The sequence below is a fragment of the Acinonyx jubatus genome, chromosome A3 (assembly GCF_027475565.1).
Source record: "Acinonyx jubatus isolate Ajub_Pintada_27869175 chromosome A3, VMU_Ajub_asm_v1.0, whole genome shotgun sequence".
Lineage (NCBI taxonomy): Eukaryota > Metazoa > Chordata > Mammalia > Carnivora > Felidae > Acinonyx > Acinonyx jubatus.
The window spans coordinates 52,751,916-52,768,120 of record NC_069388.1 but is presented as its reverse complement, the minus strand read 5'-3'; the positions used below and the strand labels follow the sequence as shown (position 1 = coordinate 52,768,120).

Sequence of the window (16,205 nt, the reverse complement as noted above, 5' to 3'; positions counted from 1 at the left end):
AAAGGCACAATTCATTACAAGTGGTCAGATGACGTGAGGAAACACAAGCTGCAGATGAACATTACAGTGCAGCTAAGTGTTAAGAGGGCTAGCTTCCCATTTTGTTCAAGGGTAGAGAGAAGTTAATTCTGGCCTTTGCCACTTCAACGATGTCCCTCTCATAAGCCCTCAGGTTGACAGGCTTGATCACCCGTTTCCTTGAATGGAGAGTATTTTGTAGCACACTTTGATGGATGGGTCTCTGTTACAACTGCCATCTGGCCGGGTTTTCTGTTGGTCGGAGAAACACTCTTGTCTTTTTTGTATGTCGAAGTTGTCTGAAGAATCTTAAATCTAAGTATTTATTTTAACATTGAAATAATAAAGAAGATTTAGGATGTGAGCTATAGTGAGATACTCATGTATCTTAGTAGCCGTCAGGAGACATTTGCTTTCAAGATTCGTTTTTCCAAAATTAGCTCTTGTCACATACCCAAGAAAACACTCAAGTCTGCAGAAAAGAGGGAGGTACCACCCCCAGCTGGAATCCTTCTCTCTCTTCACAACCCCATTGGCTCCTTTCACAAATAACCCCTTTTCTTTCTTTTCATTTTCTATAAATGTAAGAAAGCCTCCAGACTGCTACATGCACGACACGGAGGGCCTGCTCTTTCATTCTTTCTCACTCAGGTCTCAGCCCATTCTGAAGCTAATGCCCAGAAGAGCAGAAAGAAGGAGGTCAGCCTGGTCAGTGGGGCCTGGTGGTGGGAGGGCTGGCCCCCTTTCTAAGGGTCCCAGCCAAACTGCTGATTCATTGTCCTACAAGGGCAGCCCTGCAGGTGCACTGGGCACCCTGAGGGTGAGGCAGCTTGGCTGAGGCCAAGTATCCTTGTGACCAGGAGCCGCTGGACTCCACGATAGATGTCGCCATCTCCTGTGGGAGGAAGGACGCAGTTATGCTAGGGCCAGCCGACCCATGAGCTCTCTTGGCAAAGGCCTGAGTTTAAAAAACCAGTGCCATGGCTTCTGGTTGATTTAAAATGTGGTATCTTGAGTAATCTCAGAGGGGGACAGTGGGAGCTGCCTGAGGGTGGGACCGTATCAGATTCAGTCTTATATTCCCAGGAAACCAGTGTAGGTGGCCCCATGGAAGGTTCCCGATTAATGTTTTTAAATAAATGAAATGAAAGACTGCAATTCATAAAATAAAATAAGCAGGACCGCCCGGAGGCGGACTCCTGGGTGGGACAGGCGGGAGGGGCCCCACCGCTTGCTGTCCTTCCCAGGCCAGCGGGAGTGTGTGGGTGGCTCTCTACACATTTAACCAGTTGTCGTATGGTTGGCTTAAGAACAGCATGGAAGGAACAGAATGTAAGGAACAGCAGTCACAGGAGTGGTCAGGGAGATGGAATGAACGAGCAGCGACGGTATCAGATGCTGCCATGCAGCAGACGCCTACCACATGCTGGGCCCTGTGCAAAGCCCCTCATCTGTACTGTCTCAGTTAAATGCTTCATTCCCAGTGTAATCCTCGTATCAAACTCTACAGTCAACATTGTTATTCTCATTCGGCATATGGAGAAACTGAAGCTCTGAGTGGTCCCCATCATGTACACTGTTCCAAACCCTTTTGTACCAACTGTACAATGAAACCAGGGGATGTTGCACCATGCCTGAAAATGTATTGTATTTATTTATTTTTTTTTAATTTTTTAATGTGTATTTATTTTTTAGAGAGAGAGATAGTGCGTGCCCGCGCGTCAGGGAGGGGCAGAGAAGGAGACACAGAATCTGAAGCAAGATCCAGGCTCTGAGCTGTCAGCACAGAGCCTGACTCGGGACTCGAGCCCACGAGGTGTGAGATTATGACCTGAGCCGAAGTCGGACACTCAACCGACTGAGCCACCCAGGCGCCCCCACCATGCTTGAAATTTTAATGAGATTTTTTTTCTCTCGGCCAGAAAGTATTATGCCAAATTTCAGGTTAGCTCCCTACACTGACCAGACCACCTGACATCCTGTCTTGCCTAACACGCTTTTGTCTGCTAGAGAAACTGATCTTCCCAGGTATAGGCCTTGGAATCAACACCTCCCCAGAATCCACCTGCTTGGCCATTACTAGCGACAGCTTAGCCTGGGCACGCCAACCATGTGGATTTCGCCCAGTCAGAACAGGCTGCCAGTTCACTAACATTTCCAGCTACAGGTGGGAAGGTCTAAGATCTCAAGGAATTTGTTATCTAGGTAGGAAGACCACAATTCTGACTGCTTGGGTCTCTGTCCCAGGATAAGTGAATGTAGAGAGGAGCGAAATGGACTAAAGACGCGGGGGAGTAGGTTTGGACACTGAAGCACACATTGGTTTGGAAGGGAGTCAGTCACCTCCAGCCAGTGGAACAACTGGGCTAAGTGCACCTGGGATGAGAATTTGCATGGTGCAAGGACAGGTGACCAGGAATGTTGGGCTCCGGCTGAACAAGGGTGGCCAATCTTATTAAGACGATGGTATTCTCTTTCTGAGCAAATAATTTCAGCAATACAAGATTTTTCCTCAAATGGCAGGGCAGATGGGAAATAGTTTAAAAGGCAAGGACTCCCATATGTGAGCCACTCTGGGCAGCTTTTAGCTTTCAGAACTTTCTGCAATGAGGTGGCAGGTGCTGTTGGGGCAGAGGGAGGTGGAAATGATTCCAGACGTCTATTATTGGTTGTGCAGAGACAACACAAGCTGCCTACCAGCTAGGGTCTGCTGGCTTCCTGAAACAGCATTCATCTGCTTTGGACACAGTGGCCTGTTTGTTTTACGATAATTAGCATTCAAATATTTACACTTTATACCAATAATATGCCAAGGCTCATGATTGAAGCTGTAAATTAGCTTCCGCACTGATGTTTAGTAGTCAAGAAGATGAAATGTTGCATACCTGCCACTGAGACTTGAAGGTTACACTCTGCTTCCTCCAATGTAACTGGGCTTCTGGGTCAAAGTGTAGGTGGTCAGCAGGTGGCTCTCCCAAGGAGGCCTCTGGACCAGTGGAAGCCACTCTTTCATAGGAAAAGCATGCCTTCCTGTCCCCACAGGGGTCAGAGCATCAATACGGACTGGCAGTGGATGCATGTGTGATGGCAAGAGGTTGCCGGCACCAATCAGGGGCACATCAGGGCCACCATCTCTGGTCTACACAGTGTTGCACAGTGACATTGATGATTCCACACTGAGAAGGAAAGGCAACGTATGGTTGACTGGAAAGCCCTTTGGTCAGACAGGCTGTTCAGATCCTTGCCGGCTCTGTTATTTTGGATAAATCCTTTGAGCCTCAGTTTCTTCATCCAGTGTGAGTCATAACACTGCCTTGATCACCACTGCTCTGTGAGATGAATGAGTCAGGCGCTGCGTGTGACTTGACTGGCACAGTGCCTGGCCCAAAGGGAAAGCTACATAAATATGATTTCAGTCCAGGTTTTGAAATCCTGTAAAAGCAAAAAAGTGGTATAACCAGCATGGATTTCACTGTATGAATATTGGTCCCATGCGTAAACACATAAAGGCTCACCAGTAGGCATCCCTCTCTTTCAGTGGCCCCAAAAGGACATGCCCTCATTGAGATCAGCACAAGCAGGGGACTCCAGCTAATAAGCATGGCCCAGACCCTGCCTAAATAAAGGCTTGTCTCTGGTGTCTCCGTCACAAAAAGCAGAACCCATCAGGGGCTGAATGCCCAAGAAGTATCTTCTTTGGGGCTCACCGTGTTAGCTTATTGTAACTCATGTTACTCTAATTCAACAAATAGTTACTAAACTTAATGTCAGGCTGAATATGTATCCCAGGAGACTCTGCCTTTGGGGAAATTGAATGAAGTTCTTGGGGAAATTAAGATTTAAAATCTTGAATACCAAGAGTGCAAATTCCAACATGTCTCTTCAGTCCAGACACTGGGCTGTCATCAGAGCCCAGGAAGAGAGTGTGCTTAGAAGAATTCCCTTTCAGAAAACTTCAAACCAGGGCACTGGTTTTGCCTATCAGGGGAAAGAGAGTGTTTTCTATGGCAAGAGCCACATCTTAACAAATAGGGATCATAAAAAAAAAGCTAACTGCTTTAGATCCGTCTCCATAGATCAGCACAGGTGGATCTCAAGAATAATGCTGGAGGGGGGGGGGGGGGAAACAGAAGCTGCAGAAGCAAACTCACAAGAGTCTTAATCATTTCTGGAGGGTTATAAAATGCCAGTACAAACCTCAGCAGTGACCGCTGAGGAAGGAGGACTGAGATTTTGAGTGGGAGGGAGGGTGCTTGCATCATTGCTCAAAAATGTCCTTTCTTGAGGCACCTGGGTGGCTCAGTTGGTTAAGCGTCCGACTTAGGCTCAGGTCATGGTCTCACCGTTCATGGCTTCGAGCCCCACGTTGGGCTCTGGGCTGACAACTCGTAGCCTGGAGCCTGCTTCAGATTCTGTGTGTCTCTCTCTCTCTCTCTGCCCTTCCTCCACTCAACTCTCTGTCTGTCTGTCTCTCTCTCAAAAATAAGTAAACAATGGGGGCGCCTGGGTGGCTCAGTCGGTTAAGAGTCTGACTTCAGCTCAGGTCATGATCTCGTGGTTTGTGGGTTCGAGCCCCGCGCTGGGCTCTGTGCTGACAGCTCAGAGCCTGAAGCCTGTTTCGGATTCTGTGTCTCCCTCTCTCTCTGACCCTCCCCCGTTCATGCTCTGTTTCTCTCTGTCTAAAAAATAAATAAACGTTAAAAAAAAAAATTTAAAAAATAAACAAAAAAAAACTTTTAAAAATGTCCTTTCTTATAAAGGAAAGATTCAAAGTAGTAAGGCAGAATATTAATAGGTATTAAATCTGAGTATATAAACTAACTTATGTATTTTGTGTTTTGAACATATTTAAACATAACAATTTTACACATAACAAAAGTTATAAAAATAAAAGTTGTAATAAGAGTTGTAAAAATAAGAGAAATCACTAATTGTGTTTATATTTACATCTCTACTTCCTAATCTCTTTGGCTAATAACCCCTGCTTCCTCTGTTAGCACAAAGTATAAATCTAACGTTTAGATTCCAACCTGGATTCCAGCTTTGGTTAAGACTCTCATGTGACAACATCATCAATCCAGCAATGAATAACTTACAGCTGTAATGATTTATGAAAGCATACAAAAGCAATGAGATTTTGGCCCTCACTCTTTCTAGCTATGTGATTTGGGGCAAGTTACTTTAGCTCTTGGAGCCTCAGCTTCATCATATGAAGATGAAAATAATCCTGACTTTAACAGACTGATACAGAATAACAGATTTTAATGAGAATATGCAAATAAAGTTTCTATTGTTGCTACCATAGGTTGTAAGTATCTAAAAACAGCTATGCCCTGTGGCCCCAGGCTCTGCCTTAAGCACTTATGGCTGCCATCTTGTTTACTCCTAACTACCTGAGAAGATGGAGTCTCTGAGTCCTGTGTTCTCTACTCCACCTCTTAATTCTCCTATAGAGAAGTTCCCAGTCCACTGAGGGACAAGGATAATGGCATGAATCTTGGTAGCACCAAACTAAGCTGGCCCAAAGTCTAGATTTGACAGTTGGGGGAAGCAATGTGGGGGACTGGCAATCCAATTTGTTCCCCACACCCAGGCCACAAGTTATGCATGACTATCTGTAACACATATAATAATTTAACCTCCATCTGTCTGACATTTGTGGTAGGTTGTAAAATGCTGAACAGTTATTTCAGTGTCTCTCAAATCCTACCATCTGGGAACTATGGTGAAGCCCATTTTATGGATGAGAAACATGAGTCCCAGGGCAGTGACTTAAAAGTCCCATTGTTAACCTGTGTGGGAGCCAGGACAGTACCTGGTAAAACTGCAAGCAGCCAAAATGAGGACAATGATGATGTGTATTTTCCTTACCTCCCAGGGTTGTTGAAAATGCCCAAGAAAAATGTGTTAGTAGGAACATTTAAAACTCAATGTCCTACAAATTCATTCAGTGTCCATGATATAAGGAATCATAAATACTTAGATTTCAATGTTATGTCAAAGTTATCCTAGCTGATTTTTTGGTCCCATAATATATGTGTAAATAAAAAGATAAAAATCACCTTGGCAGATGAAGAATTGCCAGTGAAAATCGTAGACTGGTGAACACTTTTCTGGGCAAGTAAAAATGACAACAGTTTGCTTTGTAAGGCTACTTAGTGGCTTTAGTAATGTAGCCTTAACACTCCTAAAGTTTGGTTTTCAGAATGAAACTATTAAAACATTAAGAGAAAATGCAAGTTGTGAATGCCCTAACACCAAGTTCTTATGATAGGAAATATTTTCCACAGAAGTAGCAGAAGAAGGCAGCATATCTTCGAAATGCATTAACTCTTATATTAAAACACATATGCATATTATGTTGTCAAATATAAATGAACTTGAATTTAACATAAAATATGAGACTTCAAAGAAACTTCTCGGTACAGAGCTTTCAACTCTGCCCTCTGACCTTCCAGAGCTCAGTGTTCTTCTCCCTAATGGAAAAGTCTGAGAAGCTGGGATGAGACTCCAGAGTAAGGACCCCAGGGGCACCTGGGTGGCTCAGGAAGTGAAGTGTCTGACTCTTGGTCTCAGTTCCTGTCTTGATCTCAAGGTCCTGAGTTTGGGCCCCATGTTGGGCTCCATGCTGGGTTAAGCCTACTTAAAAACAAACAAACATATAAACAAACAAACAAACAAAGAAGGTCCCCAGTGCACTTAAGAATAACTTGGGTGGGGCCCCTGGGTTGCTCACTGGGTTAAGCATCCAACTTCAGCTCAGGTCACCATCTCCAGGTTTGTGAGTTCGAGCCCTGCATCGCGCTATCTGCTGTCAGCACAGAGTCCGCTTCGGATCCTCTGTTTCTCTCTCTCTCTGCCCCTTCTCCGCTTGCTTGCTCTCAATCTAAAATTAATAAACTTAAAGAAAAAATAACCTAGGTATGATTCAAATGTTTCCTCTCTAGTATGCTTCTCCAGGTTCCATTTCCAAAGCCAGTAAAACAATTCCAGATTATGGAATAATTTCTGAAGTTTCTAATTCTAAGGATTAGCTCACTTTTATAACATCTTCTAAGTGCCAATACACCCAGGCATGGCCAGTCAACTGAGTTATGGTTCCCCTGGGAACAGCAGCACGAATGTTTTTTTGTATCTGAGCACACGTGTACCTACGAACACAGTGTTGGTCTTAACATTACTTCACTCATTCATTCGTTCTACAGGTAACTGGGCACCTACTACACACTGGGTCCTGTGTCTACCATGTGGAGCAAATCAAATATAATCTGTCCCCTCCCCTGAGCTTATAGGACAGAAAAGGCAGAAATCAGGTATACAAATCTTGCAAGATACTGTGTAGTCTTAACTGATTTTTTTTTTTTTTTACCACATTCCTTTTTACCCTGTGACCTTCCTGGTGACCTTGGCAGCTACTGCTAAAGGAGGAGGACCGAGATTTTGAGTGGGAGGGAGGACGCTAAACATAAAACAGGGGTGCTTGGGTGGCTTAGTTGGTTAAGTGTCCAACTTCAACTCAGGTCATGATCTCGAGGTCTGTGGGTTCAAGCCCCGCGTCAAGCTCTGTGCTGACAGCTCAGAGCCTGGAGCCTGCTTTGGATTTTGTGTCTCCCTCTCTCTCTGCCCCATCCCCACTTGTGCTCTGTCTCTGTCTCTCTCTAAAATAAATAACATTTAAAAAAAAATTTTAACATCAGACCTCTAGTGCCTAAAGGAAAATTGTCACAAAGGCACCAGAAGGCGGTGATGTCAATTCTTGCCTTTAAAGTCCAAAAGCTAAATGACTTATTTTGATTAGATGGAGAGAGGTGGGTGGGGGATGGGACAGATGGGTGAGGTGTACTAAGGAGGGCACTTGTTGGGATGAGCCTGCATGTTACATGTAAGTAATGAATCAATGAATTCTACTCCTGAAGCCAAAATTGCACTGTATGTTAACTAAAGTTTTTAAAAATTAATTTATTTTAGTATTAATTTATTATTTTAAAATTAATAAATTATAAATTAATTAAATAAATTTAATATATTTATTTTGCATGATCAGGGGAGGGGCAGAGAGAGGGAAAGAGAGAGAATCCCAAGCAGGCTCCACACTGTCAGCACAAGAGCCCAATGTGGGGGTCAAACCCAGGAACCATGAGATCATGACCTGAGCCGAAACCAAGAAGTGGATGCTAAACCAACTGAGCCACCCCCTAAAATTTAAATTAAAAAATAAATAAATAGTGGCACGTGGGTGGCTCAGTTGGTTAAGCATCCAACTTCAGCTCAGGTCATGATCTCACTCACGGTTCATGAGCCTGAGCCCCGCATCAGGCTCTGTGCTGACAGCTCTGAGCCTGGAGCCTGCTTCAGATTCTCTCTCTGCTTCCCCTCCCCACCCCTGACTCACACTCTGTCTGTCTCTCTTTGAAAAAGAAATAAACACTAAAAAATGTTAAAGAAATAAATAAAGTTCAAAAGCTGTATTTCAAGGGGTGGGAAAGGGCAGGACAAAAACTGGGAAGAATACTTGCTGAGCCTGTTTTCTCTTGTCCAAAGGGAGACTGGAAAGATCTCTGAACTGATGGAAAAGGAGAGTGGGAATTGAAACAGAACAACTGGGCACTGGTCAGGGCCCCCGAAGATGGTTTCTAATGTCAACCAACTGTGGCCTCCAAAGTAGACAGAACCCACAGACCCAGAGGGGATGCGCGGCACGGGATGGAAGGGGGACAGTAGAGGGAGCTGTACTATAATGTACTGCAAGGCAGAAGGCCAGGCAGGTAGTTCAAGCCCAGCCAGCCCAAAATGCATGCACCTGCATGCTAAGGACTAGACAATTTCCCTGAAGTCATGAAGCTATCTAAGTTAGAAGAGGGAAAAAAAAGAACCTAAATCACCCACGTTAATGTCAACTTTGGTTAATTTACTCAACTAGAAAAGGTTGGCTGAATTGGTAGTTTGATTTTCCAACACTGGGTGGAATGGGGTCTCAAAATACAGCTTAAGTTGCATTGAGATAAGTTTGCATTTCTTGAACACTTCTGGATGTGGACTCAACATACACACCTGCTACGTAAGTGTACGGATACAACTGTGCTGCGTTTTCTATCTCCTGGTGCCGCCCACATTTATATCCACCGTGTTGGTTTCTCCTCTGAACTGCAAACCTATATATAACCAACTACCCCCCTTCTGTGCTTCCTAGCAATCTCGAACCTCATGTGTCCAAACCAAACACCTGTTACTCTCTACTCCTCCCTTAGCCTTTCCCCATCCAGTAACCAGCATAGCCATTCGCCGGGCTGCCTGGGTCAAAGACTTTGGTGTTACTCTTGCTTCTTCTTTCCACTTAAACCTATGTCCAATCCCAACCACCAGCCCTGACCTGACCTAGACAGACCCAATCCTAAAACATACCTGCACTCGCACAACTGGTTGCCTTCTCTGCCGCCCCAAAGTGGTCCACACCACCTCTCGCCTGCACCAGTGCAACAGCCCTGGAACCGGTGTCCCGGCTGGCACCCTGCCTTCCCTCTGTGCGTGCTCCAGGCCACAGAAAGAAACTCTTATGATGGAAATTTAATGTAGCCAGTTACCTGCTGTCAATCGCCCCTCCCCCCTTACCTCCCATATGTGGTATGCCTCCACTTCTTTTGCTGACCTCATCTTTTAAAAATTTTTAAAAATATTTATTTATTTTTGAGAGAGAGAGAGAGAGAGAGAGAGAGAGAGAGACAGAGTGTGAGCAGGGGAGGGACAGAGAGAGGAGACACAGAATCGGAAGCAGGCTCCAGGCTCTGAGCTGTCAGCACAGAACCCGATGCGGGGCTCGAACCCATGAGCTGTGAGATCATGACCTGAGCTGAAGTCGGACACCCAACCGACAGAGCCACCCAGGCACCCCGACCTCACTTTTTTTTAAGTTTAGTTATTTTTGGGAGAGAAAGAGCACAACCACAAGTGGGGGAAGGGCAGAGAGAGAGGGAGAGAGAGAGAACCCCAGGCAGGCTGCACACTGTCAGCATGGGACCTGATGCGGGACTCGAACTCACAAACCATGAGATCATCACCTGAGCCGAAATCAAGAGTCAGAGGCTTAACTGACACAGGTGCCCCTTGCTGTCCTCATTTCACACCACTGCTCCCTTTGCCTTCCTCCATCCTCCTGGCCCCTACAGCTTCCTGCACACTCAGCTCCCACCTGTTGCAGGGCTGGGGCCCTACCTGGGCCCTTCCTGCTGCCTGGGGCCATCCTCTAGAAGCTGACCTGCCTTCCTCCCAGTTTTTATGTAAGTCTCTGCTCTACTCAGAGGGGCTTTCCCTGAAATACTCCTCCTCCCGACCTCTCTCAGCCGGCTCTGTCTTCACTTTTGGTACTGCTCACCACCTGCTATGTTGTTTGTTTAATGCTATCCTTCTCCAACAGGCTGTAAGCTCTACGAGGGGGACCTGTCTTTCCTCACTCCCTAGACAGTGCCTGGCACATAGGAAGTTCTCAGCCACTCCAGGAACAAGGTGGGGAAATGAAGGAGGGACTGTAAGACAAAAGACTTTGGGGACTAACTTAGGTTGGGGAGCCTGGGCGGATCATACGGTGGCAGTAAAATTTAAACTGAGAACAAATGGGTGGGAAGAATTAGGTAGTTGGGGGCCGGGTGCATTTCAAGTGGAAAAATAGGAGCTGTGAGGGGTAGGGCAGGTGGGAATCTGCGCGCCTGTATTGTGGTTTGGGTAAGGGCAGAGATACACAATATCTCCTCTTCACAAAGATCAAACCCCTTGTTACTTAATCCCCAAACACACCATGATACGGTAACCCTGGCCTCTATGAAATATACTATCAAGAACTTGGGAGAAACACTATAATTTTAATGTCTTTATCACATCTAATGACATAAATAAAATGCAGTGGGTTTCAGCCTCCCCATCAGAGTCAGTAGACAGTTTTAGCTAAAAGTCAACCACACACAGTTGGCAAATGGGAACTTAGCACTATGACTTCTGGAAGTTTATTTGGTCATAGATGGAATGAGGAAAAAGGGAGAGATGTGAAAATAATATTGTGTCCACATGCACCCAGCCTTGACGGACGGCACAAAACTTCTGCAGGGCTCCAGCAGGACCAGAAGTTTACAAACAAGGCATCGCTGCCAGACGCTGGAAACCCAGATCTGCCCTGGAGAGGGACCGACCAGCCCCACTCCCAACATGGCAGGGACAGAAAAGTACAGAGGGAGGGAAGGGTGAGACCGGAGTCATGGCAAAATTATCAGAATAGGAGTTTAAAGCAACCAGGATGACACCAGAAAATAGCACCTCAAAGGAGATGAAAGATGCTGTCTGAAGACTGTGTCTCTGGGACGACAACAGGCATCATAAATCGTTCTGATGAATTCTGGTCCAGTATCTATGCTAAACAAATGCTCTGGTCATCTAACCCCACTCGCCCCAGCCCCTCCTCCTTCCAGCTGTAACTTTTCTCTGGGCTGCAAAAAGCTTTTATCTAATTTGTTAATAAGCCATGGCATGTAAGCTGCCCACCTACCCTTGATGGAGACACACACACGCACGTGCACACACACACACACACCACATCATATACACACAATGCACGCATTACGCCTTTATTATATGCCAGGCACTGTGCTACGTGGTAGGGATCAAAAGGACAATACAACACTGTCTTATCCTTCACGAGTCTATAATTTAGTGAAAATAACTTTTCTTTTTTTTTTTTTTACTAAATACAATTTATTATCAAACTGGTTTCCATACAACACCCAGTGCTCATCCCAACAGGTGCCCTCCTCAATGCCCATCACCCACTTTCCCCTCTCCCCCACCCCCCATCAACCCTCAGTTTGTTCTCTGTATTTAAGAGTCTCTTAAGGTTTGCCTCCCTCCCTCTCTGTAACTTTTTTTGTTCCCCCTTCCCCTCCCCCATGGTCTTTTGTTCAGTTTCTCAGGATCCACACATGAGTGAAAACATATGGTATCTGTCTTTCTCTGCCTGACTTACGGTGAAAATAACTTCTAAAGTTGTCTTCATGGTACCTGTGTCAGCCACGAACATTTCACTATTAAAGAGAATTTATGTTCATTTATTTTTATTTCTTACTCTTATGGAAATTTACAAGTAGTACTACATTTAGGCTATCTGTACCTAATTTCCATGCTGGGTAAGTGAAAGTTCTGTTAATAGAAAAAGAGAGCACTGATCCAACATTGATTCACTCAACAAAGATCTCTTGTGAGGCCCACACTCAGACATAAAATTATCAGCAACAGCACCATATATTCCATGCAGCTTAAAGGAGATGCTACCACCAGGACACCACGGTAATAAAACCGTATGGATATTTATGTTTTCTCTCACTCCACTGTGCATTTGCTCACTTTATTTCTGCTCTTGGCAAGATTTAAATAAAGGCTTTTTCTCCTCTGCTCTACAAATGTTTGCAGCAGCTACATTACACTGACTTAACACAGCATTAACTACAGTACAAATATACAGTCCTCATATTGCTTTTGGAACAAGGAAAACGTTTATGATCTCTGTCACAGAAACACTGAATTCACCAATCTAAAATTTATTTAAAATGTCAGATGACTTTGATAAAAATCTATAGCTCAAATTCAGCTCTCAACAGTGTGGAGTTATTACTTTGAATTTAAAAAAGAATGCACCCTCAAGTATGTTCTGGCTGTCTTCAGAATATAAAGTTCAAGTCAAGCCATGTGGGCTACTGTGGGTTTACTCTGCATTATGTGCTAGAAAAGCATTCTGACTTGGTTGCCCCCCTCATTTTAGTAAAAACTTCAGTCCCCATTTTATAAGAAAACAAAATATCAGCTCTCAGTGGAAACCACTGAGAATTGTGCACCCGGAGGAACGTAATTTCACTGTGCTTTATGATGTGGATGCTAAACGGAGGCAGGTCATATAAGAAAACCACATTTTCTAGATGGAGACAGGGTAATTGAGAAAACTGGCTTCACGGCTTCACACTAAAGAAAACAAGTAAGTGAGCTATTGTAAGTCTAATTAATACAACGCATAAAATACATTTTGGTTTTCCCTCAACCCCAAAATAAGTGAATACAGTAATAGAATCATGAGTTCATGGCTTACAATGTCAATGCCATTTGTCTTAGAAAAGCCAAAGAACATGAAATCAGTGGTTGTATTTTCTCCCCCTATCCTGGAGACTAGGGAGTTTTCACAAAAGCCAGGACAGACCTTACAAGGACTCAAGGACTCCAACTTTTTTTTTTTTCCCACCAAAGAGGAACCCACGATGTGCGAAAATGAAGCACGTTACCTGTGTTGCAAGGGTAACTGGAGGCAGATACTCACAATGCATTCCCTGTCATCTAATGATACCAAATAGATCGGATCACAGATTTTACTTCCGGAGTATTTTAAAGTTCTGTAGCCCAAGAGAATCCTGCAGGAATTGGGAAGGAGAAATCTGAAGAATAAAATTACTACATTGTAGCATCTGTAGAATCATTCCAATGGAGTCCCAAATATTCTGGGGAGCATAGGTGGTCCCCTCTTTAAGGCACAGTATTTCTGAAGCTGACTGCAGAGCAGATCACCACAAGGTGGCATCCCAGGCACCGGGGCAGCATCCCTTAAGGGAACCATGCACCTGAGGGAAATATACTGGCAAGTATTCGGAAGTCTGGGTCCTCAGTTTGCCAATGGTGGAGCCTGGTGGTACTGGATTAAACCTCTGCCAAAGCTAGGAAAAGCTATTATCATTATTAGGTGCCAGCGCTTTCTTCTTGCTGGTGGAGACAGCACAGAAGTTATAGAACAAGGGCCTGGTACCATCCCAGAATCTCTAGAGCTGCGTGTTAAAAAGAAAACTTCCTGGGTCCAACTGTGACTTCCTGAATCAGAATCAGAGGAGGAGGGCCACTGAGCCTGCATTGCAGACACTCCCCCTTGGGCCATTCGCCCTTGCCCTTGGCCTTGCCAGGGCCAGTGAATGAGCCTGAAGCCAGGGAGGCCGGTAAGAATGGGCCACTGCATTCTAAATGCTCCTCCAAGGCGGTTGGGCAGGAATCTGCCCCAGACTACCCGCTGACGCCTGTCTGACCACAATCTCATAATCCTGTCACCGCTAACAAAACCAACCTGCACCACAACATGTTAATCCCTGGGGTCACCCCCGGGCCACATGTGACTGATGCCAGGCACACATCTGCATGTCTTTGAAATAACCTGTCACCTTTTAAGAGCCAGCTTCAGCATCCCTCTCAGACATTCCTTATCATTTCCTGCACTGCCCCAGGACTTCGTACACACTACTCCTCCCTCCTCCCTCGGGGCAGAACCTCTGCATGACCAATGGGCACCTGCCTTCCATTGCTTGTATGCACATGAATGAAAGGGGGAAAAAACGCATTCATTACACTTGCAAAAACCTTACCACAGCATTAACGACAGTATTTCCACTAGACGTTCAAATTTCCATTCTATAGGGAAAAGACAATGAGTTGAGTTACAAACACCTACATTCAAATACTTTTCCATGTAAGTTTCTTCCCTTATTAACCATACCAACGTGAGTAAGTTATTAAACCAAAGACCGGTTTCTTCAACTGCAAGACTGAGGTAACATCACACAGCTTAGCCAGCCTTTAAGAGGATTTTAACTGACCTCTATATGAAAGTCAATTAATGCACTGCCAGGCACGAATGCTTCAAGAATGTTCGTTCCCTTCCCCTTTTCCTTTTGTACACTTTCTAATTGGCTCTGTAATGGTCTACAGGAGCCTATAGAGCTTGTAACAAATCTTCCAAAAGAAACTTCTATGCCAATTTCATTCCTCCTTAGTAATGTGCTGATAAACGTTTGACGACTGGCTCTTGGGAAAGAGAAGTGGGAAGTGGAGGGCTGATTTTGGCACTGCCCCATTTCCCTGGAGTACATCCTTCGGTCATGGCCAGTTTTAAACTACTAAGGTGAGGCCACTGAACACAGAGAAGAGATCCACAGAAGCTTATTGTCGTACAGTATTTGCACCATCAGCCACGGCAGATGTGGACACCTTCGAGAGCATAGATGATAGTAAAATGTAACTGAAATAATTACGAAATGATGAATGTTGAGAAAGAACTATTTTAAAGTAGTTTAACAACTGGCTCACAAAATTCCCGAGCGAGTATTCACCGGCCGGCTCTAAGCACACCACTGTATCTCACCTCATCAAGAAAATGCTGACTACAGCGTATTAATTCTGGGGTGTTCTGATTTGCAGACTATATAGGGGGCTTTATTTATGCAGGACCCTTTAAGCAGATGCAGAAAGTATATGCTTCGAGTTTCTACAAGGGTGAAATATGGCTACAGAACAGTACACGCCTGTGCAGTACTGGGATAGTGCTCCCTGTGCATTAGCTCTGCCGGGCAAAGCCCTTGCTGTAGAGGAGGAAGCTTCTACAGTGCACAGCTCACGGCCAGCACCCAGTCAACATGATGGCAATAATAAAACTGATTTCTTGCCACTCTTCTTTCCATCAGGTCCTCATAACATACATTTGTTAAGCCTTTGCTTTTTATCTTAGGCCCCTTCCAGTTGTTAGATGCTATGTCATGATGCAACGAGTTTTAGTATCCATGTCAGACATCTGACACTCTCCTGGACACAAGGAAGCAAGCTGCCCACAGGTAAAAAGAGGTGTGGAACTGGAAGCCATGTTTCATATTTTTATAAAACCAGTTGGCTCTTCAAAGCCCTCAAGGCACTACATTTTATTTGCTTATGCATCTGAACAGGCACTGAATTGTTTCAACAGAGATAATAAAATGCATTTGTGGCTTATAATTTTTTTTTTTTCCACCCTGCTCAATTCTAGAAGTTGCATTTCATGACTCTGGCTTGCCTCCACATTTGGTAGTCTTTCCAACAACAAAACCATCTTATTTGAAGACTCACCCTGTAGTCCGAAGTGGTTTCAGAATATATGGGGTGCCTGGGTGGCTCAGTTGGTTAAGTGTCCAACTTTTGATTACGGCTCGGGTCATGATCTTACAGTTAGCGAGTTTGAGCCCCGTGTCAAGCTCCACGCTGACAGCGTGGAGCTTGCTTGGGATTCTTTTTCTCCCTCTCTGTATCCCTCCCCCAGTCACACATGCATGCACGCTCTCTAAGTAAATAAATAAACAAACTTTAAAAAAGAGTGAACT

The 16,205-nt window shown here is 44.7% G+C and overlaps 1 protein-coding gene across 6 annotated transcripts in view; it reads right to left on the bottom strand.

Moving 5' to 3' along the window:
• The window catches only part of ST6GAL2 (ST6 beta-galactoside alpha-2,6-sialyltransferase 2), an 85,276-nt gene that overhangs the window by 49,066 nt on the left and 20,005 nt on the right, over window positions 1-16,205 (bottom strand). The window contains exon 1 of one of the 6 annotated variants that reach the window (XM_027069396.2): window positions 2,904-4,358. The exons of the other annotated variants lie outside the window; for them this stretch is intronic. The gene's annotated coding sequence lies outside the window, so the exon portion shown is untranslated. Of the gene's footprint in view, window positions 1-2,903; window positions 4,359-16,205 lie in introns of those variants that run through there. 6 annotated transcript variants of the gene reach the window in all.